At 37.1% G+C, this 26,000-nt stretch overlaps 1 protein-coding gene across 1 annotated transcript in view; it reads right to left on the minus strand.

Annotated features, from left to right (window-relative positions):
* Positions 1 to 26,000, minus strand: part of GPC5 (glypican 5) — a 1,586,725-nt gene that overhangs the window by 365,636 nt on the left and 1,195,089 nt on the right. The window lies entirely within an intron of this gene.

Here is a 26,000-nt window from a genome sequence, read left to right on the forward strand (position 1 = left end):
CCAGAAAGCCTAAACTGAAATCCCCACCCATTGTTATATGAGTGTAGTTGAAAATTTTACTGGGATCAACGTAACATGGACATTAATGCCATGGGCTTTGCCATTCTCAGGCCTCGGTCTAAGTCCTATTGCTATCACAGTCAGTCATGCAACATATTTATGTCTGAAGTTCAGATAATACATCTCATCTCTGATTTAAGTTAGTTTAGTGAAAGCGATTAAAGCACATACACTTAAACTGTAATGTAATGTGAAAAGATGTAGATGAAGTGAAACAAAATATATGATCAAATGCATTGCAAATGCACAATATCATCATCATCAACTACTGCTACTACTGCTGCTGCTACTTCTACTACTACTAAATAATAATCTATAACACACATATACAATGTATGATATTAGATTAAGAAAAATACAAAATGAATCATGACTTTATATTTAGATTGCCCAAAAATGAATTATATATTAATTTTTAAACAAAATACATAAAGTAAACATTTTTCATAGAAAATATCATAGGAATCTACTTCTGGTCTTAAGCTAGGCAATGATATTTTTCAAATAATCTGTCCTTAGAGGAAAAGTTTGATAAACCAAAATTCATTAAAATTAAAAACTTTTGTTTATTAAAATAACACATTAACAAACAATATAACTCATATTAAAATCAGAAAAAGGTTGAAAATCTATTAAAGTTGGACATACAGCATTTACTGCACAAAACAATAGGAGGTGATATACAAATAGCTAATATTATAAAATTAAAGATCTTTCTAAAACCAAACCATATTATTTCCTCAAAGTCTAAGTTTTTAAATCATTAGCTGCTGCCTAATTAAATATAGCTAGGATCCAGCTGGTGGGTCACCCAGCAGGGTTCACATATTAACAATGCGTGAGGACCTGTGTTCAAGATCCTGGTCACTACCTCTAAGGAGGAAGCTTTATGAGTGATGGGGCAGTGTTGCATTTGCTTATCCTCTGTTTCTCTCTTCCTCTCTGTGTTTCACCCTCTATCAAAATTTAAAAAGAAAGAAAAAATGGTGTCAAGGCAGTGGAACCAGTAGGCAAAGATTCCTAGTAATAACCCTGGTAGTAAAATAACAAAAAAAATAACAATAATATATTTGCCACATAATACTTTAAGTACTGGGAAGTAACATAAAGCTACAAAGTCATTTATCACTCTTCGACCCAGTCAAACACTGTGATAACTCACTAAGAATCTAATGTCGACATTTTCTTATACCAATGTCTGAGAAATTCAAGAAATTTTTAGACTTCTATTTGTAGTTAAATAACCTGCTTTTCACTGATTTTTTTTTTTGCCTCCAGGGTTACCGCTGTGGTTCAGTGCCTGCACTATGAATTCACTATTCCTGGAGGCCATTTTTTCCCATTTTATTGCCCTTGTTGTTGCCCTTGTAGTCATTGTTATTGTTGCCACTGATATTGTTGTTGTTGAATAGGACAGAGAGAAATTGAGACAGTAGGGGAGACAGAAAGGGTAAGAGAAAGATAGACAGACACCTGCCGACCTACTTCACCACTTGTGAAGCGACGCCCGTGCAAGTGGGGAGCCGGTGGCTTCAACCAGGATCCTTAAGCCAGTCCTTGCACTTAGCACCATGTATGCTTAACCTGCTGTGCTACCACCCGATCGATCTCCTACTGATATTTATAGTTGTGGTGCAGAGACCTTGCACATGTGATATTTCATGACCCCTAAGATGATTTCCTTATCTTTTCAGATAGAAAAAAAAAAACATTGGAGGAGGGTGGAGTCAAGATGACAACTTGGAAGCAGCTGCTGGCATGAGCTCCCACAACAACTGCTGGAAAAGATAACCTGGCCTTCAGCAAGATGGTGAATAAGGGGTCCTAGGTATGACATCAAGGATGTGACTATAGAACAATTTGGGTTAGAAAACAGAGAAAAAAGATTTTTTTTTTATTATTTCCAGAGCACACCCCTCTCCACCCCCCCATAACCAGACCCCTGGGGCTGGAGAGCTCTTACTAGCAGGCTTCCCACTGAGCTTTTTTCTTTACCAAGATTCCTGGCTCATCAGGGGTGTCATTCTAACACCTTTCCTTTCTGATTCCCTTTGCTCTTTTTTTTTTTTCATTCTAAGTAGCTCAAGCCCAACTGGAGTGACAAATATCTGACCAATCAGAGACTCAGAGCCTCACCCCATCAGGGAAAGACTACCAGGAGTTTTTTTTTTTTTTTTTTTTTTTTTAACAATTGGTTATCCTTGCTCAGGGTGCCTGAGCCAATCGGGAGCCATCCAAGCTTCAGACTGACTGTTAGGGGTTTTTTACTCTGTTCTATTTTATTATTACTATTATATATACACATGTCCCTTTGCCCCCCCTCCTTCAGGTTGAGAAAAATTAACTCTTAGTGTATTTTCCATTGCTAGGTGACTGGGTGTCCTATCCATTGGGACAGGAACTTGTTTCACCTACCAACCTCCTCTATAGACTCTCCCCCTTCTCCCTTCTCCTAGCTAATTAAATAAAATAATAATAATAAAAAGTCTTCCTTTCAGTGCTCTTTTTTTTCTTCTCTGTTCTCTTTTTTTTTCTTGTCTTCCTTTCTTCCTTTCTCCTTCTGCTTTCTGAATTCACTGATACTTGTTTGTGAATTATTTTAGGGAAGAAATCTGACTCAGAGTGGACTCTCTTTGTGTGTGTCTCTTCTCTACTTCCCTTTCTCCTCTTGCTACCCCTAGAATTTACAGTGGACAGTAGATTTGCATAATTGTCTATTCTTGCTATCCCTTTTTCCCTTTCTCTTTCTTTTTCATTTGGATTTGGTTGCTGTTTGGTGCCCAACAGCAGATGAATGGCTGAGAAAGCTGTGGTATATATACACAATGAAATACTATGCAGCTACTAAGAACAATGAACCTACCTTCTCTGACCCATCTTGGATGGAGCTAGAAGGAATTATGTTAAGTGAATTAAGTCAGAAAGACAAAGATGAGTATGGGATGATCCCACTCATCAACAGAAGTTGAGAAAGAAGGACAGAAAAGGAAACTAAAAGCATGATCTGACTAAATTGAGAGTAGAGCACCAAACTAAAAATCCTGTAGTGAGGGGGAAGGTGGACATTTGGCTTCCCTGAGTGGTGTGTGGTGGGGTGGGTTGGTGGGATGGGACACAGGCTTTTGGTGGTGGGAATGGTATTTATGTACACTCCTATTAAATTGCAGTCATATACATCACTATTTACTTAATATGAGAGGAGATAAATTGATCATATGTTTAGAACTTTTTAAAATACATACTGAGTTTTTTAATATATAGGCTGAGTCTTTTGATATGTTGACTATCTCAAAAGCCTAGACCAGGGAGAACAGAAGCAATCAGTGGCACAGCTATATACAAGATGCTGGGTATTATACAGCAAACCCTAACAAAGGGACCTTTCAAAGTTAACCCAATTTCCAAATAATGTGATGATAACAATAACTATCCATTGTCTTCTTGAACCCTAAGACAGCAGGAACCCTACATTTCCACTATAAAGCCTATATTTCCCCCAGTCCTGTTACCTTAGGGTGGGGCCCACTTTCTTCCATGCTTCTCTCATTTCATATCAAATAATATTGCATCTGCAGATTGCAACCTAATCAATGCAATGAGTGCCACCCCAGCATGCTTCACTTCAGACTGTGTCCACAGACTTCGGGTGTGGAATGACAACCTTTCAGCTTTATTACTCAGGTGAGAGCTTTCCTTTCATAGTATTCTCTAATTCCATTCCAGGTGTTCCACTTCCCAATAAACTCCCCAATCCTAGATATAGACCAGGTCCCCTGAGATAGAGTATATGTTCACACATATCCATAAACTAGGGCAAAATATATACCTAAAAGCAGAAGTACACACACACACACACACACACACACACACACACACACACACACACACACACACACACACACACACAAAAAAGTTGAGAAGTAAAAGCAGAAGGCAGCAAGAAACCAGTATCAAGACAACATGGAATTCTCTAAAGAAAATAAGTCCATGAACTGGAGTTGGCGTATTGCACCAAAGTAAGACCCTGGGGTGGGCAGAGGGGAGAATACAGACACAAAAATGATGACAGAGGACCTAGTGGGGGTTGTATTGTTATATGAAACACTTGGAAATGTTATGAATGTACAAACTATTGTATTTACTGTCGAATGTAAAACATTAATTCCCCAATAAATAAATTTTAAAAAACCCCATAAAACTTATACATTGTGGACTCAGAATGCTGGAAACATTGGGTTCACATTTTGCAGTGTACAAAGATCCAGGTTTAAGCCCCTCACCCCCACTTTCATGGGGAAAAGTTTCCCACTCTACCTCCCCCTACCCTCTCCACTTCTGGCTGTCTCTATCCAATAAATAAAGCTAGTAATGATAATAATAATAGTAATAATAAAGACAGAGAGATACAGGAGATACTCAAAGAAAGATATAACACCAGAGCTTCCCCTGGTAAAACAATACTCCCATGTTATGCTCAGAACTTGAAATTGCAGTACATTCATGCAAAGTGTTCACCTTACCAGGTAGTGTATCTTTCCAAGGCTTCATTTTATTTTTATATACTTTTATGACCTCAGCTTTTCTCTATAATACTCAATAAACCTCATAAATATCATTTTAGTGATACCATAGTCACCAACCGGGTATATGTGTTCTTATTTACTACTATTGTTACTAAAATGAGACAATAAAGGATCTCAAATCCTGTGAGTCTCTGCCTTTAAATTTTACAACCAGCCTCTTCTGGTCCAGTGATGTCAAGTGCTAGAACTCCTTGCTTGCTACCCATTCTGCTTCACTCAGTAAAGTGAGTCTCCTTGGATGTTATGGACTTCACTATTTCATTATGATGATCCCTACTCTGAGAGCTTGTGAGGAAATGATGTTCTAATAAAATTACTGTTTGCTAAATGCACTATATTTTTGGCTGTAGGCCAACATTTTCTTAGTCCTTAGGAATACTTATCACCATAATGTAGTATAGGGAATATTAGTAGCCATTCCATAATTTTCTAATGAATCAAAGGTTGTTCTCTTACAGTTTCCATTCTCCTTAGTGCTTTTCCAAGATTGATTTTTATGAGAAAGAAGAGAGAGAAAGAGAGATGGGGTCCGGTGGTGGCACAGCTGGTTGCGTGAGCACACATGTTACAAAGTGCAAGGGCCCAGGTTCTAGCCCACATCCCTTCCTGCAGGGGAAAAGCTTCAGGAGTGGTGAAGTAGAGTTGCAGGTGTCTGTCTGTTTCTCTCCTTCTCTATCTCCCTCTTGATTTCTAGCTGTCTCTTTCCAATAAATAAATGAATATAAAAAAATGAGAGAGATACACTGAAGCATAGATCACCTCTGACATATGTGATGCTAGAGATGGGACTTCAGACTTCAGGCAGAAGAGTATTCCTGTTTAGAGCTGAGCTCTCTCCTTGGCTCCTACACTCCTCCTTAAGATTGAATTAATCAAATCTTTTATTTTTAACTGAACCACATGCAAATGGTGTTGTTATTACAGAAGGATTAGAAAATGAATCAAATTGCTCAACTAAATGAAAATGACTCAATATATATATATATATATGTCACATCCACTTAAAATGCATTTCTAAATGTCATTTAGAAATTTATAAATATCATTATAAAATATCAATGTTAAAAGAGGTGGTATCCCCACTGTTCCTTCACCAAGTGTTTCTATTTCTTATTACATGTTGCTTTTCTTTAATTCAACATCTGAGTGTGCGTATTTATAAGACAACTGTCCTCTCTCTTTTTTTTAATATTTATTTATTCCCTTTTATTGCCCTTGTTGTTTTATTGTTGCTGATGCCATCATTGTTGGATAGGACAGAGAGAAATGAAGAGAGGAGGGGAAGACAGAGAGGGGAAGAGAAAGACCTGTAGACCTGCTTCACTGCCTGTGAAGTGACTCCCATGCAGGTAGGAAGCCGGGGCGGGGGGGGGGGGGGGGGGGGGGGGGGCTCTCCAACCAGGATCCTTATGCAGGTCCTTGCGCTTTGCGCCACATGCACTTAACCTGCTGCCCTGCCGCTCAACTCCCCCCTTTCCTCTCTTTCATCTTCATGTTCATCCCCTGTCCTAACACATAGATTATAGACTTAAGGAGATACTTCTTAATGTTTTATGTTGAGATAAGGAAAATCTGCTACATAACAAATTTCTTTAAGTTTCATTTAAATTTCTTTATTGGTTAACAGCAACATGGCAGAGAATTCTTCATGTGCTTTAATATGTTGTTAGAGTGTGTAGGGCCCCACTAATCCATAGGCTGTTGTATAAATAACATAAAAGCCAAGTTAATTAATCTAAAACAAATACTTTGCCATCCTCAAAAGGGTACCATAGGGAAAAGTATATATCTCTATAATAACAAATAATATTCTTGAATGAAGATTACTATCATAGTACAAAATCATTTAATTAGTAATGACTTCTTTTTTTTATTTTGACTGATGCCTACGTTTATGTTTGGAAAAGAAAAAAAAATGATGATTTTGACTACATACATAAAGACAGGTACTAAGAGTATTGTTTATATACCAAAGAGTATTGTTTATACATCAAACAAGAAAGAGAAAAGACTATAAAGCACAGATCTTAGGGGAAGTGGTACAAAGAGAGAAGAGAAAGGGAGAGGAAGCAAGAAAAGAAGGGTGAAGGAAAGCAGGAAATGACAGACTAAATGAATGTAGGGCAAGCGATAGGAAAGGAAAGAGAAAGCAGAAAGAAAATCTAGGGCCTTTTGAAATATAATAGTAAGTGGCTGAGCTCAACAAAATCATTTGGGAAAGAAGTCATTTAGTGAGTTATCCTGCTCTAATGAAATTAGCACTGCCTTAAGGGGGTTAAAAAAGAAAACAAACTTTAGTTCAAATTCTAAACATGTGTCCAGAGGCCAGTGTCATTTTAGACAAATATCAAAACTCTTCTGAACTTCTTGATTTCACAAATTAAAGGATCAGACAAGCATCGTTAAGGTCCCTCACAATATTAAAATGCTCAGCTTTCATATATTTTCACAGTAGGGGACAAATTAAATGAAGGAAAATAAGAAAGGGCTGAGACAATGATGGCGTTTGGGTAAGAGATATATTGTGTGTCTTCATAATTGATTGGACTGCTGCAAAGCTTTCCTTGTGCAAACTAATGCTAACTTTGCTTGACTATGAAGTTTAGAATGTGCTCCTCACTTGGTGTGTCGGCAACAAGACATGGAGATGGATAATATACTCTTAGGCAGTCATGATTCTGACATTCATTACCAAAGATGTCGCTGTTTATGATATCTGTGGGAGAGCTGTAATGCACTAGTACACCTAGGAGACCAGTTGTAAACTTATATTAGGCAATCAAGGAGATGATGATAAACACTACTTGAAAGAAGCTAGTGACAGGGACATATTTTACCAGATGCCTGGAATAGAGGAATTCAGATAAGCCTGTGCATGTGCTCAACTCTGGCAGTGGAATTTATACACTGAAAGTTGATCAAATCACATAAAAATCGAGACTCCTTGAAGAAGTCAACTGTCTACTGTTTTACTGATCATTTGAGCTATATGGTGCAGTTAGAGCTGCCTTTGAAATGGAAAGTATTTATTTAAGCCACAGATAAAAGGGCTGTTCTCAAGAACCTTTCGGTTACAATTTGAATTATTTTTAGTACGGCATACATTTTCTATTGGGGGAGGGAGCTAATGACATCTACACTAGTATAAATCTGCACTTCAAAAAATGTCTTAATTTTTTTTAACTTTGAATATATGCATTCAGTGATTTGCACTTAAAAGGTTGTTCACAAGTTACTCAAACATAATACAGATAAACACTTTTAGTTTATACTGCTTTGGAGATGGAATTTTAAATGTGGTAAGAAGGCCACAAACAACCCTTAATTATAAGTCAAAAACAAAGAAACCTTTTTTTTTTCTAGTGCTAACAACAGGTAACATACCTTCTTACCTATTCTCTCTGATAAATATGCATAGTATACAAGATTTGTTAAGTGCCAAGGGATCAAAATTTGTAGCAAGTCTCTGCACAACCCACAAATGAGCCTGCATAGCAAAGCTATATTATTAAATTTTGGTATTTTAGATTTGTCAAAAATAACCATCTAGGTTCAAGATGAGGAGGGGTGTAGGTACCTAGGGTGCCACATTAGCAAACTGAAACTTACATAACTTACACATGCCTATAAATCTTCCCGTTCCTTAGAAAGGGAGTTTAATAGCAAACACACAGATGCCAAGCCAACTCCAAGTCTTCTCACTTCAAATAATCTGGCCTCAGGAAAGCTGATGTTTTCTATCTCTTCCTCTTTTTTTTTTTTTTATTAATAACATATTTTACTTATTTATTGGATGGAGACAGAGAGAAATCAAGAGGGTAGGGGGAGAGAGAATGAAAGACACCTTCAGACTGCTTCACTGCTCATGATGATACTCCCCTCCCACAGGTGGGGACCAGGGGCTTGAACCCAGGTCCTTGCACATAATAACACGTGTGCTCAACTGGGTGCCCCAGCACCTGTACCCTCTTTCCTTTTACCCAATAAAAGTCTTGCCTTCTACCTTATTCTTCCCTTTTCTGAAATGACACTATTTCATGAAGAAATAAACTAGATCTACCTGTATTACCTAAACTGTCATACTTAATGAATTCTGATAGATTTTAGGTATTTTTCTATGTTCATTGTGTAAATTTTTAAATTACATATATGAAATTTTATGTCATTTAATTAATTTCATGTCAAAGTATATTGTCCAGCTTATTAGTCAAAAAATTCCTATTAGTGGCTTTACAACAACACAGCTGTAGTTATGCCATCACTTATTTAACTTTCTCCCTTCTTGACAGCACATGCATCAATTTTTATTATTCTCATGATGACATGAAGAGCTGTGCTCATAAACTTTCATTTTTGTACTCAAGTTTTATATTATGAGGGTAAGATGGAGAAATACAGATAGTCAGTAAGACAGAGTAAAACAAAGAGGAGAAAAAACTTTCCACCATAATCCATGGTGTTCGCTTTGGTGCTGTCTTTGGTGCTCTCACAATTCTGAGATTATGAGCCATCTCCCAACCCCTCCTCATAAACATTATTTTTAACCTCTGGTCCTCCTGTCATGCTGGACACCAAGATTACAATTATAGGATCAGTGGCAAGCATATTTTCAGTGCCATTGATGTAAATTACCAGATTATTTTCCAACTCTACAGTAGTGAGATGTCTACCTCTGAATTTTATACCATCCTACACAAAAGAAACATATATATGTTAATTTCATTAAATATTAAAAGGTATATCCTTTCTATCAGTATTGAGGTTAACATTAGGCTACTCCTTACTGCTATATAATCACTATTCATATATTTAATATGCATTAACTATCAACTAAAATTTCTATGGCTATATCAGTAGTAATAAAAAAAATAGGTACTGGGCTGGTGAGAGAGCATAATGGATATGCAAATAACTTTCTTCCTGCCTGAAGTTCTGAGGTCCCGGGTTCAAACTCCAGCACCACCATAAGCCAAAGTTAAGCAATGCTCTGGTCTCTTTCTGTCTCTGTATCTTTCTCACAGTATCTCTCTCATTAAAGTAAATACAATGTTTTTCTTAAATATTGGATACTGTGGCCAAATGATTTAAAGAAGCTATGTTGTACTTTCCTCTTTGAATAATTATAAGTATATTTTATGAATAATTCAGAAATGAGGCACAGTTATTCAACTTGTTGGACTTTACTCCAAAGATGCCCAAATACATTTGAACCTTAATTCACTTTTCATATAGTAATAATAATAAATACCCTGATGAGCTAATGTTTGAGAACCATTCCGCAAATTTACTATTGATTACATCAGCTCCTTACCTTACTTTGCAAATTCTGTTTTTCATGCTTGTCTCTTAATTAAATATATGTTTTGTTTAAAATCATCATAAATATCAGTACTCACTTCACAGTTGTGAGACCAGTCTTTAAACTGTCTTCATATTTTATATTAATTCAATCATTATGCCTTCACTTAATGGTTCCATCATAATATTCATGGGTGAGGGACTATGATATTTATGTGTGAAATTTGTAAGTGGCAAAGCTATTTATTTTAATATGACCACATACCAAAAAAAAAGTACTTGTCTTTACTTTCATTTTTCCTCAAGACTGATGTTATTTTCTCAATGACGTGTTTGTGTGTGTGTGTTTATTTATTTGAGAGAGGGAGGGGGGAGGAAAGAGAGAGAAAAAGAGAAAAAGGGGGAGGAGAAGTAAGAAAGTAAAGAAATTCAGAAGGTAGGAATCTGCCCCTGAGAAGCATACAATGAACTTATGCAAATCTACAAGGAACTGTAGGTAAGGAATTATTTAAATTCATGTCTGACAGAAATCACTCTCTATTCGTTTGGCTTTTGCCTGCTTGCCTTCTTCCTGGGACCCTGCCATGTCACCTCCCCAGGGACCTGAACATGTGTAGCACACACTGGTAACTAGCTTAATGATTCATGGCTAACCGCCATCATGACTAGTTCATCTTTGCCCCTTTGCCTATTTTGCTGCCATGGTTTTTATGTACCTAAATAGCCCAAGATGTACTTTCTTGTTCAAACTTGCTGAATTTTTCTACTAGTTCCCTAGTGATTAGAGTTTGGAGGTAAATTCTACTATAAAGTTGACCAGGCAGTGATGCACCTGGTTAAGCACACATAGTACTATGCTTAAGGACACACACAAAGATGAGGGTTTGAGCCCTGGCTCCCTGCCTGGAAGGGGTCTGCTTCAGGAGTGGTGAAACAGATCTGCAAGTGTTTACCTTTCTCTCTCCCTCTCTATCTCCCCTCCATTCTCAATATCTCTCTGTGGTATTGAATAAAAAAAGAAAAGAAAAAAAAAAGAAAAATGGCTATCAGGAACAGTAGATTCATAATGCTAGGATCAAGCCCCAATGATAACCCTGAGGCAAAAACAAATAAACTACATATTATTAATAATGTATTGCAAATTTTAATGCCTAATTATCTGTTATTCCAAAGTATGGGCTTTCATTTATTATGGAGAAAGAAAAGAGAGGAAAGGGTATAAGAGAGAACACAGTACTTTTTAGGGTCTTCTTGATTTTGTCCTTGTTGTTATGCGGTACAGACATTTTAACACAGGACTTTAAGCTTACAGAGCATGCACTCATACTGAATCATCTTCCCTGCTCTAACTTTTTTTTTTTCCAAATTACTTTTGTTGTCACAAAATTGAATTAAAAAAATATTTTCTTAGTGACCAGGGAGATAACCCAATGGTAGAACTTTCAATGTATATACAAGAGCATATTTATAAAGTATTTATATTTTAATACATTTCAGTAATATACCGAAGTATCTAGTTAAGTATGCATGATGATGATTGAATTCACTTGTTTGATGTGAACAGTTTCAAACCTACTATTAATTTTATTGTGAAGTCTGTTTAATTCTGTAGATACAACTTATATAGTATTTACTCTGACAATCTGAACTCATGCATATCACTGATCTAAGACTATATGAACTGAGAACTTCAAACTATTGACCCCGTGGTAAAATTGTCTTTGTTTGTTGAAATACCCCATTTTTCTCAAATCTTTTCAATGAGTAATTCAATATTACTTAGTCTTGTTCTTTTACTAAGTATTATAAAAGGTAACATTTGATCTTAAACTTCTTAGCTTAAGAGCAGGCAAATGTAACTGAAAATAGTAAAATAATTTGCAACAGTTCCTAATGTAAAAAGCGTTAATGGTAGTGTAGTAATAATTTAATATGTCTTACTAAGGCTAAAATTTGCCTCATTAGTATTTTACAGTTTTTATTATGCAAAAATCATAATTATTAAAAAGTATCATTTTTTTCAAGAAAATGGACTGACCTCATTTCATTAATATTTGACAAAATATGGGTACTCTATTAAGCAGAATTATTTTAATGGCATATTTGAAACACCACTATAAAACAATTCTTAGTCTTTCAACTGCCTGCCTGAAAATCCAAGTTGTCACCCATAAAGTTTTTTCCCTTTGAATACATATTAAGCATTTATTGAAGACAATGAGCTAATTTAACATGTTAAATCACTGCATCTAAAATTATGGTATCTAATAAGCCCCTTAAATATTTTTGGCTCCCAAAATTTGTATTTTATTCTAATACTAAGCTTATCATTCAGAGACACAAATACTAGTAGTAATGTGTTCATTTAACCAGACGCATTACTGTCTGGACCTGTACATACATACTAGTAGTTAAAATGAATTTCATCCCACAGTAAGAATGAAAAATCTGTAATTAAAAATTAGGATTGTAGAGTCCTTCATAGTTTTTGCAGAAGTTGGAAATTGCTCTGTTGAGCACAGAACCCACTTTTTATTAAATATTATTTTAGATTTAGACTGCAGTTCTTGACATTCTAAGAACACATGGTTCCTTTAAACTAATTCAATCTTTTTACTACATTTCAGATTAGAGTGACAATGAACAGGAATTTGATTTTTATACTCCAAAGTATTATTGAATAAACTGACATAAAAATAGTAGAAGTTAACTGCCTTCTGTTAGCTTAACCATATCCATTATTTATTATTTTTTTTTCCTGAGGGGATGGTGTTTGTTTTATAGCTAAGTCATACTAAATATTGCCTAGATTTCTTTAGCTCATTTGTGGTTTGAAAGTAATAATGTTCTTCCTGTTTAAGAAACAAACTAAATCTAACTAGTCAATTTGAAATAAATCGGATACATTAATCCCACAGAAGCAATGTATGTTAAAATGATTTGAGGCAGCCCAGGAGATGGCTCAGAGCATAAAGCATTGGACTCTAAGGCATGAGGTCTTGAATTTGATCCTTCAAATTGCTACATACCAGAGTGATGCTCTGGTTCTCTTTATCCTCCTCCTCCCTTACTCCCCACCCCCCCACACTAGCAAAATAAATTTTAAAAATAAAACCATTTGACAGTTTTATCAGAAGCCATATGAGTCCTCTGGTATAAATTACAAATAATTTCAAAGATAATGAATGATATTGAAAAAATAACTGTATTTATTTATTATATAATAGAGAGAAATTGAGAGTGGAGGGGGAGATAGAGAAGGAAAGAGAGAGAGATACCTGTAGCCCAGCTTCACCATTTGTAAGCTACCCCCAGCAGGTGGGGGCCAAGGGCTTGAATCTGGGTCCTTGAGCACTGTAATGTGTGTGTTTAACCAAGTGTGCCACCACACCTAGCTCTGAGAAAGTTAAGTTTATAAATTGAACTTTTTCTCTCCAGCATATCCCAAGAAAGAGCTGTAAATGATTCTTTTCTCCTCTCCCTTCCCACAAATCATTTCCTTGTACATAGCTCAGATGATACCTAATGTCTGCCACCTGAATAATGTCCTTTTCTGGGTCACCAATTGTCCTTTCTCTCTCTCTCTCTCTCTCTCTCTCTCTCTCTCTCCCTCTCTACCTCCCTCCCTCTCTCTCTCTCTCTCTCTCTCTCTCTCTCTCTCTCTCTCTCTCCAAATGCAATGGTTGTTCCTTAGTACCAATTTTATCTTTCTTACCCTTTCAACAGCATCCAACATGATTAGTACTTTCCTCAGACCCTTTGCTCTTATTTCTATGACACAACATTCTCCTTTTTTTTTTTTTAACCAGTGCTGGATGTTTCTCCTATTCCTGTATCTAGAACACTGTAATGTTCTGTCTCAGAGTTCTCAGTCTCTATTGCAAAACTATAGATAAAGTGGCTTAACCAACATGCATTCATTTTTCCTAGTTCTGGTGGGAGACCCGAGAACAGAGTCTCAACATGGTATAGTTCTAGTTTCTCTCCTTATAAAGTCACTAATTTCACCCTGATGGTGCCACATTTTAATGACTTTCCTAAGAACTATTTTTTAAATGCCATCACATTAGGCTTGCAACATAAGACAGGGGTGTGGGCTGCCATAGTATGCCCAGGGCTGTAGTAATCCCTTTATTTTCTGCCTATACTTTCTTTCTGGGGAATTTTACATATTTCAGGGAATATTATGCTTAAATGATGTAGCTATTAAATCAAGTTCTACTTACTTAATTCTAAAATTATGTATAAATTCTGAATTTAACATAGCCTCTGAGTTCTTTCTTTTTAAAAAAAATGTGTATTATCTTATTTATTTATTGAATAGAGATAGTCAGAAATTGAGAGGGTAGGGGAGATAGAGGGAGAGAGAGAGAGAGACACCTGCAATACTGCTTCACCACTTGCAAAGCTTTCCCCTTACAGGTGGGGACTGTGGGCTGGAACCTGGGTCCTTGAGCATTGTGACATTGTGCTCAGTTAGATGCCACCACACCAGCCCCTGTGCTGAGTTCTTTCCACCTACTTGTTTCTTACTTATAATCTTTATTATTCCTCTAATGATAAGTGGTGTGGAACATTTCTTTACATTGCTGTGGGCCATGTGTATCTCTTCTTTAGAAATCTCTCTATTGGAGCTGGGCAGTGGCTCACTAGGCGGTGGTTCACCTGGCACATGTTACAATGCGCAAGGACTTGGGGTTCCATCTCCCAGTCACCACCTTCAGGGGGAAAGCCTTGTGAGTGGTGAAGCAGGGCTGTAGGTGTCTCTCTCCCTCTCTTTTCTCCCTCTCCCCCTTCCGTCTTGATTCCTGGCTGTCTCTATCCAATAAATAAATAAAGATAAAAAACATAAAAAAACTTAATCTTATTTAGCTCATTTTTAAAAATTACCTTTATTTATTTATTTATTTATTGGATAGAGACAGCCAGAAATCGAGAGGGTAGGGGAAGATAGGGAGAAAGACAGGGAGACACCTGCAGCTCTGCTTTACCACTCGCAAAGCTTTCCCCTTACAGGTGGGGACTGGGGGCTAGAACCTGGGTCCTTGAGCATTGTGACATTGTGCTCAATCAGATGCCACCACACCAGCTCCTGTGCTGGGTTCTTTCCATCTACTTGTTTCTTACTTATAATCTTACATCTCAGTTGTAAGCACAGTCATGAATCTTGTTGCTAAGCTGAAAGCATAAGCTATATTTAATTCCTACATTTCCTTTACCTTCGACATCCAACTATTTAAGATCTCTCATCAGTTCTAAATACCAAGTAGGTTCTAAGCTCTGTCACTGGTCTGAACTTTCACTATATTACACCCATAGTCTCCTATTACTCCCTGTATCTAATAGCCTCTACAGACTCCTAATTTGTCTTCTTGATTCAACTTTTTCTTCTTTAGTATTAAGCTTCACAAAACATCATAATGTCTCAAAATATAATGTCTCAAAGATTAATTTGATTATTTGATATCCTTCTGCAAGTCCCAAACGTTTTTCCACTTACCCTCTAAGTACATTCAGGACTTTTTACCATGATTCTGACTCTTGTTCAACTCTAACTTGTCCTTATCATACATTCTGCTTAGATCTTATCATTATCTTTTGCATATTTTCACAGTTGTGACATTTCATTCCTGTAATATCAGTTTGTGAACTAATGCTTGTACCATAATACAAATATAAAAATGTTGAAGGGACAAATTCAAATTATATTATATGTCTACCAGAAACATGATGCCATGGGAGACAGCTTGTGTTTCTTATAGTGACAATGAAGGGAGGAGACACTATAAATAGTCAGTAAATGAAAGGAATGATGGAAATCAAGAAGTTGATGATTCTAGAAAATGCAATGGTAATAGAACATAAAAGTAGTAATAGAAATTTCATGGTTAGTAGAGGTAGGAGCAATAATTTTCTTACAAAAGTAAGACATAGCAAAGGTAAAGTTTAAATATAACTGAGTACACGGTAGTCAGTTCTGTGATCAAAGAAAACCTCCAGGCAGAGGACCTAGCACTAGAAATGGTCCTTTTCTTCATTTGGGAACTTAATGTCTTCATTTGGGAACTGAGAACCCAACTTTAAGAAAGGAACAAGAAAAGAGAACCTCAAAGGGTTCTCTGCTCTAAGGGAATGCTGCTCTTATCTTTTATTATTGTCCTGTTGGAGTTTTAGTTAAGTAAGTTATCACATGCGGGATACTTGCTGCCATCACCCAGCCCCACAACATTTTACAGATATGGAAACAAGTGTCCATAAAGGTAAGATGATGAGACCCAAGATAACCTGGAAAGTTAGTCTCATGAGTCAACTTATATATTTATTTGTTTATTACTGGGCAGAGACAGAGAGAAATTGAGAGGGAAGGAGGAGATAGAGAGAGACAAAGACAGAGACACCTGCAGCATTGCTTCATCACTCAAGAAGCTTTTCCCCTGCAGGAGGGGACCAGGGCTTGAACCCGGTTCCTTGTGCACTTTAATGTGTGTGCTTAACCAGGTTCGCCACCACTTTACCCCACTCACTTTGTTTAGAGGCCAGAATTATGTTTAATTCAAGCTTCTACTTCCAACAAATATGTAGTTATTCATTTGTAAATTATATGGCATACTGTACTTTTAAAAATATTTAGGCTAATGCCTAAATCTACACATATAGAGAAATTTCCAAGAAAATAAGATGAAATATATTATTTCCAAAATACATTTTAGTGTGTTTCACTTGGCACATTGCATTACATTGTTCTACTGAGAAAAAATATTCTGAAGTACTTTAAATTTCTATTTCATTATAATTAGAGCACAAAACTTTAGAAGTCTGGTTCTAAGTCCAATTTTTTTTAATAGTCTGATAAATATTTTTAAAAACACCATAACTGAAAGATATGTCTTGTAAAAATATTAATTCAGTCAAAGAACTAGAACTGTGAACTATACTGAATAAATAATAATGTCATTTTAGAAAAGCTTTTTTTTGAAGTGTGGCTCTTTGGGTCCATCTTCCCTGATATTAGCTTTTCATAGAAACAATTCATTTAAAAACTACTGTTGTGTTAGTTTGGAATATCGAGAAATCTTTGTTTGTTTGTTTTCAAATTATCTAAGAAAATCTTCTGCCATCTATGGGAATCATGGCTATTTGAAAAAAAAAATGTTTTATTTGGACAAGAGTACATTGACTAGAGTTACAAACTCAAATACTGATGGAAACTTTTTGAAATATCTATCAATTTATTTCTTCTCTAGTGAGAATAATACGTAAAAGGATTTTTTTTGTCAACATTGATCAAAGATACATTAACTATCAAAAAAGAGACAGTTTCTTTATGTTATGAAATGTTAAACTAGGTAGCACATCACAATGATTGTCAACTTAGAAAATGTCAGATCATTTGGAATACTTGTTATATGTTTTAAAAGTCATTACTTTAGAATTTAAAACTCTAGAGTTCCTTGCTTTAAGGCAGCTGATGAATATTTGGGTACAAAAAATTGTACTGAAAACTCTTGAGTTTCACTCCAAAGTATTGTTAAATTCTCTTTCACATTTTGAGTAGAATTTGTTTTTATTAAAATTTACTGCACCAATGATATCCTATAATACTTCATACACTTCTGGTTTCATCTTCTCATCACAATCATTTTGCCAATGAATGAAGGTATGGCTACTATTCTCTCAGTACCTTTCTAATTTTATTAGTGAAATTTGCATCATTTACCCATAAAGCTGTTTGGTTTATTTATTTATTTATTTATTTATACAAAAACAGTCACTTGTTTTATGAAAGACATTTTCTGGTATGCTTCCTTTATTTGCTCAAGGAAATACCTGCATATATTACTAAGCTGAAATAGAATTTTGTGACTATTTCAAGTTGAGATGCTTTCAGGACATCTGTTCTTTTACAAAACACCTCCCCACATCAACTAACTTGTCCTAAGACTTTTTTCTTCAAAATTTTCACAGTATATTATCTTCATCTTCTAACAATGTTTGCTTACAAAACTATTTATTTTACCAATTTTAGAATAACAGGAAGGTATCCATACCTATAAGATTCTATGCAGGTCCTCAAAATACCATTTCATGAAGACAACCTGTATTTCTTTTAAATGCATAAAATGCATTTGACAGAACAGAGAGAAACTGAGAGGGGAAGGCAAAATAAGGAAAGAGAAAGATACCTGCAGACCAGCTTTGTCACTTGTGAAGCTTCCCTCCTGCAGGTGGGTAGAGAGAGCTTGAACCCAGGTCTTCGTGCATGGTAGCATGTGTGCTCACCCATGTGTGCCACTCCCTCACCAGCATCCCCCAATACTTTTAAAGATATAATAGTTGTACTAGGAATAGATAGCCTGGTGGAGACAAGCTTTGCCATACTCTAGTTCTGGGAAATTGTGTAGATGCAGTCACATCTGCCATGTTGTCAACATCTGCCTCAGGGCACTGTTGATTCCCCGCGATAGTTGGAGTGCTTTGGTTACTCCTCCCCCTTCCCATTCTCACGAGAGTTATTATCCTATCCTGGAGTGCTATGGTTACTCCTCCCCCTTCCCATTCTTGCGAAAGCTATTCCCATAAAAGCACTTCTTCCGCACCTCACTCTCTTGCCCGCCTTTCACTTTGGTGATTAGACGCAGGGAAGGTTGCTGCATGAGGCGGCCATTTTTGCTACCTCCACGTGACCCAAGCTGCTTCTCTCTCACCCAACTCTGACGCACCAGCGCAAATAAAGGATTGTGTTCCCCTTTGTGCTCCAAACCTCCTTTTTCTACGTCACACTGCAGCAAGTGACACCTGGCACCCAACGTGGGGCCTGACCTGCCCATCCCCCAGATAAGTGAAGATTTGGCTACCTATCCACTATGAGCTGCTTTTCTACTTGTGAAGAGGATTCCAAAGGCCTCTGCCCTTTCTTCATGAGGCTGTTTCTCTGTTTCTGGAACATTTCTCTCTGGGCCACACTCTGGTTTCCACCCGCCGCCCATCCTCAGGAGCCGGTTCACTGCTGCATGGCTCAGGGCATTCGGTGCAGGCTCCCTCCATGCTGCTCCGCCACCGGGAGCAGGGTGGCAGACATGGCGGGCAGGACTGCGCTTTCTGCACGGCCGGCCCACCCACCCTCCTGCTATGAAGTCTGGACAGATCCCAGACCACCCAGAGACCGTGGGCTCCCTGCCGGGACTGGGCCCCCTGGCCGAGATTCCCAGCTTGGCTCTAAAGGCAGAGGAGCTAGAATACACAGACATACGTACAGTGATGGCAACCTGCAATTCCTGGAGCTGAAGTTGGGCAAGAAGCCACCGCCGGACAACACACACCCCGAACAACTAAGACAGTATAAATCTAAACTCGTGTTTAAAATGACATGTCTTCATAACAAAAGTTTTTCTCCTTGTGTATTGAAGACCATGTTTATGTGTGTGTTTAAAGTTTGGTAAACATTAACTTTAAAGTTAGAAATGTAACTTTAAGGCTACATTCTTACCAGGCAAAGTTAAATGAAAAAGGTTTTCAACATAGTTCTCATAAAAGTAAAATTAACTTATATTTAAAGTCTGAGGTAAAAATAAGTTAAAAATCAATATATTTTAACTAAGTTGGTCTAAAAAACCTGCACACACCTAGGGTGTGTCTCCATCTTGAATGGGTGTAACAAAAGGTCAAAAAATACGTTTCCCCAGAGACCCACCCTACTAGGGAAAGAGAGAGGCAGACTGGGAGTAAGGACCAACCAGTCAACGCCCATGTTCAGCAAGGAAGCAATTACGGAAGCCAGACCTTCCACATTCTACAACCCACAATGACCCTGGGTCCATGCTCCCAGAGGGATAGAGAGTGGGAAAGCTATCAGGGGAGGGGGTGAGATATGGAGATTGGGTGGTGGGAAATGTGTGGAGTTGTACCCCTCCTACCCTATGCTTTTGTTAATTAATCCTTTCTTAAATTAAAAAAAAATCTATCCACTAATAAAAAAAAGATGTTATTGATATGTAAAGCTCTCAAATACCTTCTCAATCAGGAACGGTATGCTAATGATTCTCATGCCTGAGGCTTTTTTTCATGGTTCTTCTGTTTACCTTTCCACATTTTATTGTTTAAACTTTAAACAACCTAATCACCACACAATGTGCTCCTCCATCTTTCTCCCCCGTCTTTCTCTCCCAGCCACAGAGTCAGGAACTCAGGAAGTACATAGGGTGGGGGGCGGGGAGAAGGGAGAAGTGCGAAACTAGCAGGGGCTAAACCAAATCTCCCGGAGGTGGGGGGAGTGAGACCAAACCAATGTAACAGAAAGATCATGTAAATAGACCACAATCTCAAGCAATGTAACAGAAGCAGAACTAGATCCCAGAAGCAGAACTAGAAGCATACCAACACTCTAGGCTCTGAATTCAAGCCCTGAAGGAATAATAGAGCACTACAGATCAAGGGCATATTTCAGGGATGATGGAGTGGTACTATGGTTTCCCTCTGTTGTGATACAGTATGTAAACTGGAATTTGGGATGTAATAATTAAATAGCTGAGGCTGAGGAACATTATTAGCATACAGCGGACGAATGTAATTAGCACAAGATTGATGTCAGGTTGTCAGGTTGTGGACTTTAGCGCTCCCTCTGTTTTCTGGCTCCCTCTTTTCCTCCACTCCCGAGGACCTGCAATGCTACCATTCTCACCAGAGAGACTCAACACGTGTAGCCGAGCTCAGTAAACTTAGCTTAAAGAATCTTTCCTCGACAGCCACAATGATTAACAGGCAATATGTCTGTCTTGTTGTACCTAAATAATACTACTGTTCCATATGCTGAACCTCGATGTAATAAACCTCTTGATTGTTTAAATTGCACCCCAGAAGTCTTTTATTTTTTAATTACAATACCCCTGCATCTTTTTATTTTTAAGAGAATAAAAAATGGCCAAGAATAAGTAAGAATGCTGTCAAATGAATAAATAAATAAATAAATACCTAGTTTTATCCTGATCCTTTTAAAGATTAAACCAATGCCCTGGTGGCAGGGTGGTGCTTAGTTAACAGTGGTTATGTAAATAGAATACAGTGTTAAACAGGGGGGAATTAAACCAATGAAACAGAAGGGGTCTTAGAAGCAGAATTTAAAAGCATACCAACAATTGAAGATAGCTGTAATATTTAATTACCGTAGTCTTACTTATTTAAGGTAAGTACTTTTCACTTGTTTAAGGTTTGCTGTCACTACAAACTTGGCATGCTTTACTACAATGCATTTCTTGGGGTTTTTGTTGAAGATTATGAATGTGATTCATCTGCTGTTCTGATCTAGAAGGTAGTTCCATCAAAGTCATCCCGAGCTAAAAGCATCATACATCGATTTAGGCATTCTTTTTCCCCACAAAGCATCTGACTCCTTTATCTTGGAGTCAACATCGCAACGCAGTATGAACAGTTAAAGGTAGCATTCTTGCTAAGCTGTGTTCTCTTTCTTTTGACCTATTACCTAAATCTACATAAATCATTATCAGAGTTTAGTCAATCCAAGTGCACATTACGAGTACTTTAAAGCTCTGGATTGGATGCCAAGATTCCTGCATGTCACTGCTTATTTTGCAGTCAGAGTACACTGTCTGACTTCTGTCTTTCCACTTCTTTATTTCTAGATTTGAAGCCATAGAATACCCACCCCATCTACTGACTGAGGCTAAGGTAAGAGGTAAATTCACATACAGTCTCTTGGATTGTCTATGGAAATCACAAAGACAAGCAGTATATCTATATATTTTTTGTATTAAATCCTCCCAAGTTTTCTCTTTTTTAAACTTAACCAAATAATTGTCTATTCATTTATTAAAAATACTTTACTTGTGAGAAGGATAGGAGAAGAAGAGAGGAGAGGAAAGGAGAGAGAGAAAGAGAGAGAGAGAGAGAGAACCAGACATCACTCTAGAACATGTGCTTCCAGGAATCAAACTCATGCATGAAAGTTGAATGCTTTATCCACTGCACCACCTCCTGGATGCCCCCCCCCCCATGTTTTCTTATCTGAACTTGAACATTGAATAGGAGATACGGTCTCTTGATATGTTTCTTTAGGCTTGTTGATAAATATGCAATGATCAGTAGAATAGTACATCAAGTAATTATGCTGTACCATGGAATCTCTGTAGCACATTTCCTGTTTTCCAGTCTCTGGGAATTATTCCTGACATGAAAACATGGGCTGTATGTGAGAGAACCATATATTAGGATGGCACTGGTTTTAACTCAAAAAAGACAGTGAAAGTTCACAAATTAATACATCGCAGGAGGAAAAAGCAAAGGTGTTGTCCTTTCTAAGCCTCTAGCCTTATCTTCTTTCTTTATACTCATCATCTAATATTAATTAAATCACTATCAATGCTTAGTCAATCTATGTTCACATGATATTTCATAAAATCTGCTACTGAATCTCTCTTAGCCAACATTAAACTAACAGGAAAAAAATTTATATACTGTAATTTTTAAATCTGAAGAAATACTTATCTAGAGCATTTTAAGAAATATAGAAGAGGTTCCTGGCAGTGGGACATCTAGTTAAGTGCAATTATTATCACATGCAAAGACCCAGGTTCGAGCTTCTGCTCCCCTCCTGCAGAGAGGACACTAGAAGCAGACCTGAATGAAGGTTTACAAGTGTTGATCTTCCTCTCACCCTATTTCTCCTTCCCCTTTCAATTTCTCTCTATCCTACCAAATAGTAAAAGAGAAAAATAAAGATGAAGGGGGTCAGACAGGGGCGTATTAAGCACATGTAGTGAAAAGCAGAAGGATCTGTGCAAAGATTCTGGTTCGAGCCTATATTACCCCACCTGCAGCCAGGTAGAGGGGTGGGTCACTTCACAAGAGGTGAAGCAGGACTGTGCAGGTGTCTATATTTTTTTCTCCCTCTCTCTACCTACCCTCCCCTCTCAATTTTTCTCTGTCATGTAGAAAAAAAAAAAGAAAACTAAAATAAAATTAAAAAAGAAAAAGTGGTCACCAGGAGTAGTTTATGCATGGTGCAGGCACCAAGCACTAATAAGAACCCTGGTGACAAAAAAAAAAAAAAAAGAGAGAGATATTATCTTGATCCACAAATATGACAGTAGCCTATGTAAAATAATTTATAATGAATGTATACCATTTATGTTATTATAAATTCATTTTTCACTCAAATATTAGACAAAAATGAATTGTATGTTTTATATAAACTAATGTCTTAAGTGCATCATCAGTGTTTCCTAATGGGTTATTTCTAGAAGGTTTGACAGGAAAAAAGCCATCTTCCTGTTGCTTTGTACCACAGGAAAGCATAGCCTGCTGATTCCCTGGCTCCTTGTACAATAGCTCACAGATTCAAGTTCACAGACTGTCCTCTCCTGTCCCTTAGTGTCTTCTTCTGGGTGACCCCCATACTGCACCAGCATGGTGACCCTGCTGCTCAGGTGTGAGTCTTAACATCTTGTGTGGGAGACAGCTGCCAGGATGTAGCAATGTGGCTCTCAGCCAGGAACTTGCTCACAGCCCTTGCCACCACATGCTGGTCCTGTTCATTTTATGAACAAAACCAAAGCCCCAAAGACTACAGTAAGAGCAAAAGGACTGTCGCTCCTCATATTAACAGTCATCAGATGCAAAATGAAGCTTTCAGAGCCAGAACTTATAAAGCCAGTTAGCTAAAAATCCCCCAGAAAACTGGCTCTGAATGTGTTAATTGAGCATAAATTAATGTGAAGGCAGCAATAATCCATGCGAATTTGAGATGATTGACTATCATTAATCTCCAAAGAAAGAATAATGTGATGCCACCCCTCCTTTTCTAAATGATTATTGAAAACAGAGACAAACTCACTCTCTATTGGCATAGGGGAAATAGAAGAAAGAAAATTAGTGACCAACATCTGGACTGGTGAAATACAGAATATTAGGTTGACTACTTCCTCAAAAAGTCTGTCCTGCCTATTTGCTAACATAATATTTATCATATATTTCATTGATTTGAATTTTCACATACAACTATATTTTAAAAGAATCTCCTTATTTATTGCCTTAACGATTTAATTTTAAACAGCATTGGAATTAACTGACCTTTCTATCTATAGTTTCTCCGTACTAGTCAACTAAAGAATTAAGGTGACCTGGAAGTAGGGAAATACATGCATTTTCACAGAACACAATGAAATAAGAGAAACGTAGTCACCTAGAACCCAATGAATACTACTAGGAGATATTCCAATTAAATATTAGGGGGAGGGATTAAATTCGAAAAATAAAATTATCAAGAGTTTATTGATGCATATTTTGCCATTGAAATTATGACAAACCCATTAATTTTAAGTAAGATTAGGGTTCCCCACACACATTCTTTATTTTATTGAGGTGGTTAATGCGTCACAGTGCAATCATTGGCATATGCATATAATTTCATTATGTATAGGTTCCCAAAATTTTCTCCCTATACTCCCTCCTCCTTCCTGTCCAGAGTCCTTTGCCTTACTGTAATACACCATGTCCAGTATGTTTCACTATGTGCTCTCACATTCTTTTTCTAATGTCTGGTTCCATCTTTGAGGTATCAGAAACAAGCCATCTAGTTTTCTGACCCAGAATCTTATTCCTGGGAGGATATGGGTTTTTGTTTGTTTGTTTTTACCAGAGCACTGTTCAGCTCTGTTTATGGTGGTAAAGGGATTGAACCTGGGACATTAGAGCCTCAGGCATGAGAGTCTGTTTCCATAGCCATTATGCTATCTATATGTTTTGAAACAGTTTGTAGCTTCTATCTCTCTGCCTCTACAGCAAGCAGAACCTACCTAGTGAGAGCCAAAATAACCACCAGGAAGGGTGCAGGAGATGGAATTAGGAGATGGTCAGGAAACACTGAAGTTGTTAATTGCAGTTTTACCCTAATTTCTTCAGTGGGAAATGTCAAAGTGTTTAGCATCACAGGTAGTGAACAACTGTAATTCAGAATTTTTAAAAAATGATAATTTAGTTAATCTGCATTTCTATAGGTTAAAGGAGGAAAAAAAAGAAAGAAAGAAACTTGAAGTCTACGGGAAAAGAGAAACAGAAGAAACAGTTTCCAAAGATATTCACAGAAATGTTACAGTTTTGGGTGACAGGATACTTCAGGCAACAGAAACAGATCTTAACATACACACTTTTTTTTTTTTTTTTTTTTTAAGAAATAGGACAGCGGATTTTTCTAAAGTAAGTGTCTAATTGCTTCATAAGAAGACCCCCTAGATAACAAATGCAATGTCATTAACAATGAGGTTGCTAATACATATTTATGGAGAACTGCACTAATGGAAAAAAGCAGCACAATTAAAATCTGCAATTGCACCATTAGGAAAAAATGGATTTACAATTAATCCTATCCGGACCATGGAACACAAAATTTGAGATTGTGTCCCAGAATGCAGTGACAAATGACCAAAAGTCATTTGAGAGAAAACAGAGCTCCTGAAAATTGAATCTGTAAAGAACAGATTATACATAAGAAAACCCCAGCATAATTAAAATAGGACAAACTACTAAGAATATGAATGGGGCTGGAGCATAGCATAATGCTTATGCAAAAGACTTTCATGCCTGAGGCTCTGAGTGCCCATGTTCAGTCCTCAGCACCATCATAAACCACAGCTAAGCAATACTCAGGATTCCTTCTCTCTGTCTCTATGATCTTTCTCATTAAAATAAACAAATGTTTTTAAAAAGAATATAAATGAAACCACTATTCAGGAATTTTAAGAGCCAAAATAAACACATAGAAAAACTTACAGGGACTCATTGTAAGGATTTTTTTGTTTTTCTTTTCTTTCTGTCTTTTCTTCTTCTTTTTTTTTTTTTAAAATAAAGGTTTTTGCTGGGGCTTCATCTGCACAATTCCACCCCTCTCATGCATACTCTTTCTAAATATAGAATGTGAGAAAACAGGAGCTAGGTGGAGAGACAGAAGAGCATGAGAGGGGGTAGACAGAGATACTACAACATTGTCCACTGCTTTTGCAGCTCCCCCTTCTTGTGTAGTGGCAGGGGACTTGAACCCAGGTCTTTCTT

The sequence above is a fragment of the Erinaceus europaeus genome, chromosome 5 (genome assembly GCF_950295315.1).
Source record: "Erinaceus europaeus chromosome 5, mEriEur2.1, whole genome shotgun sequence".
In the NCBI taxonomy this organism is placed as follows: Eukaryota; Metazoa; Chordata; class Mammalia; order Eulipotyphla; family Erinaceidae; genus Erinaceus; species Erinaceus europaeus.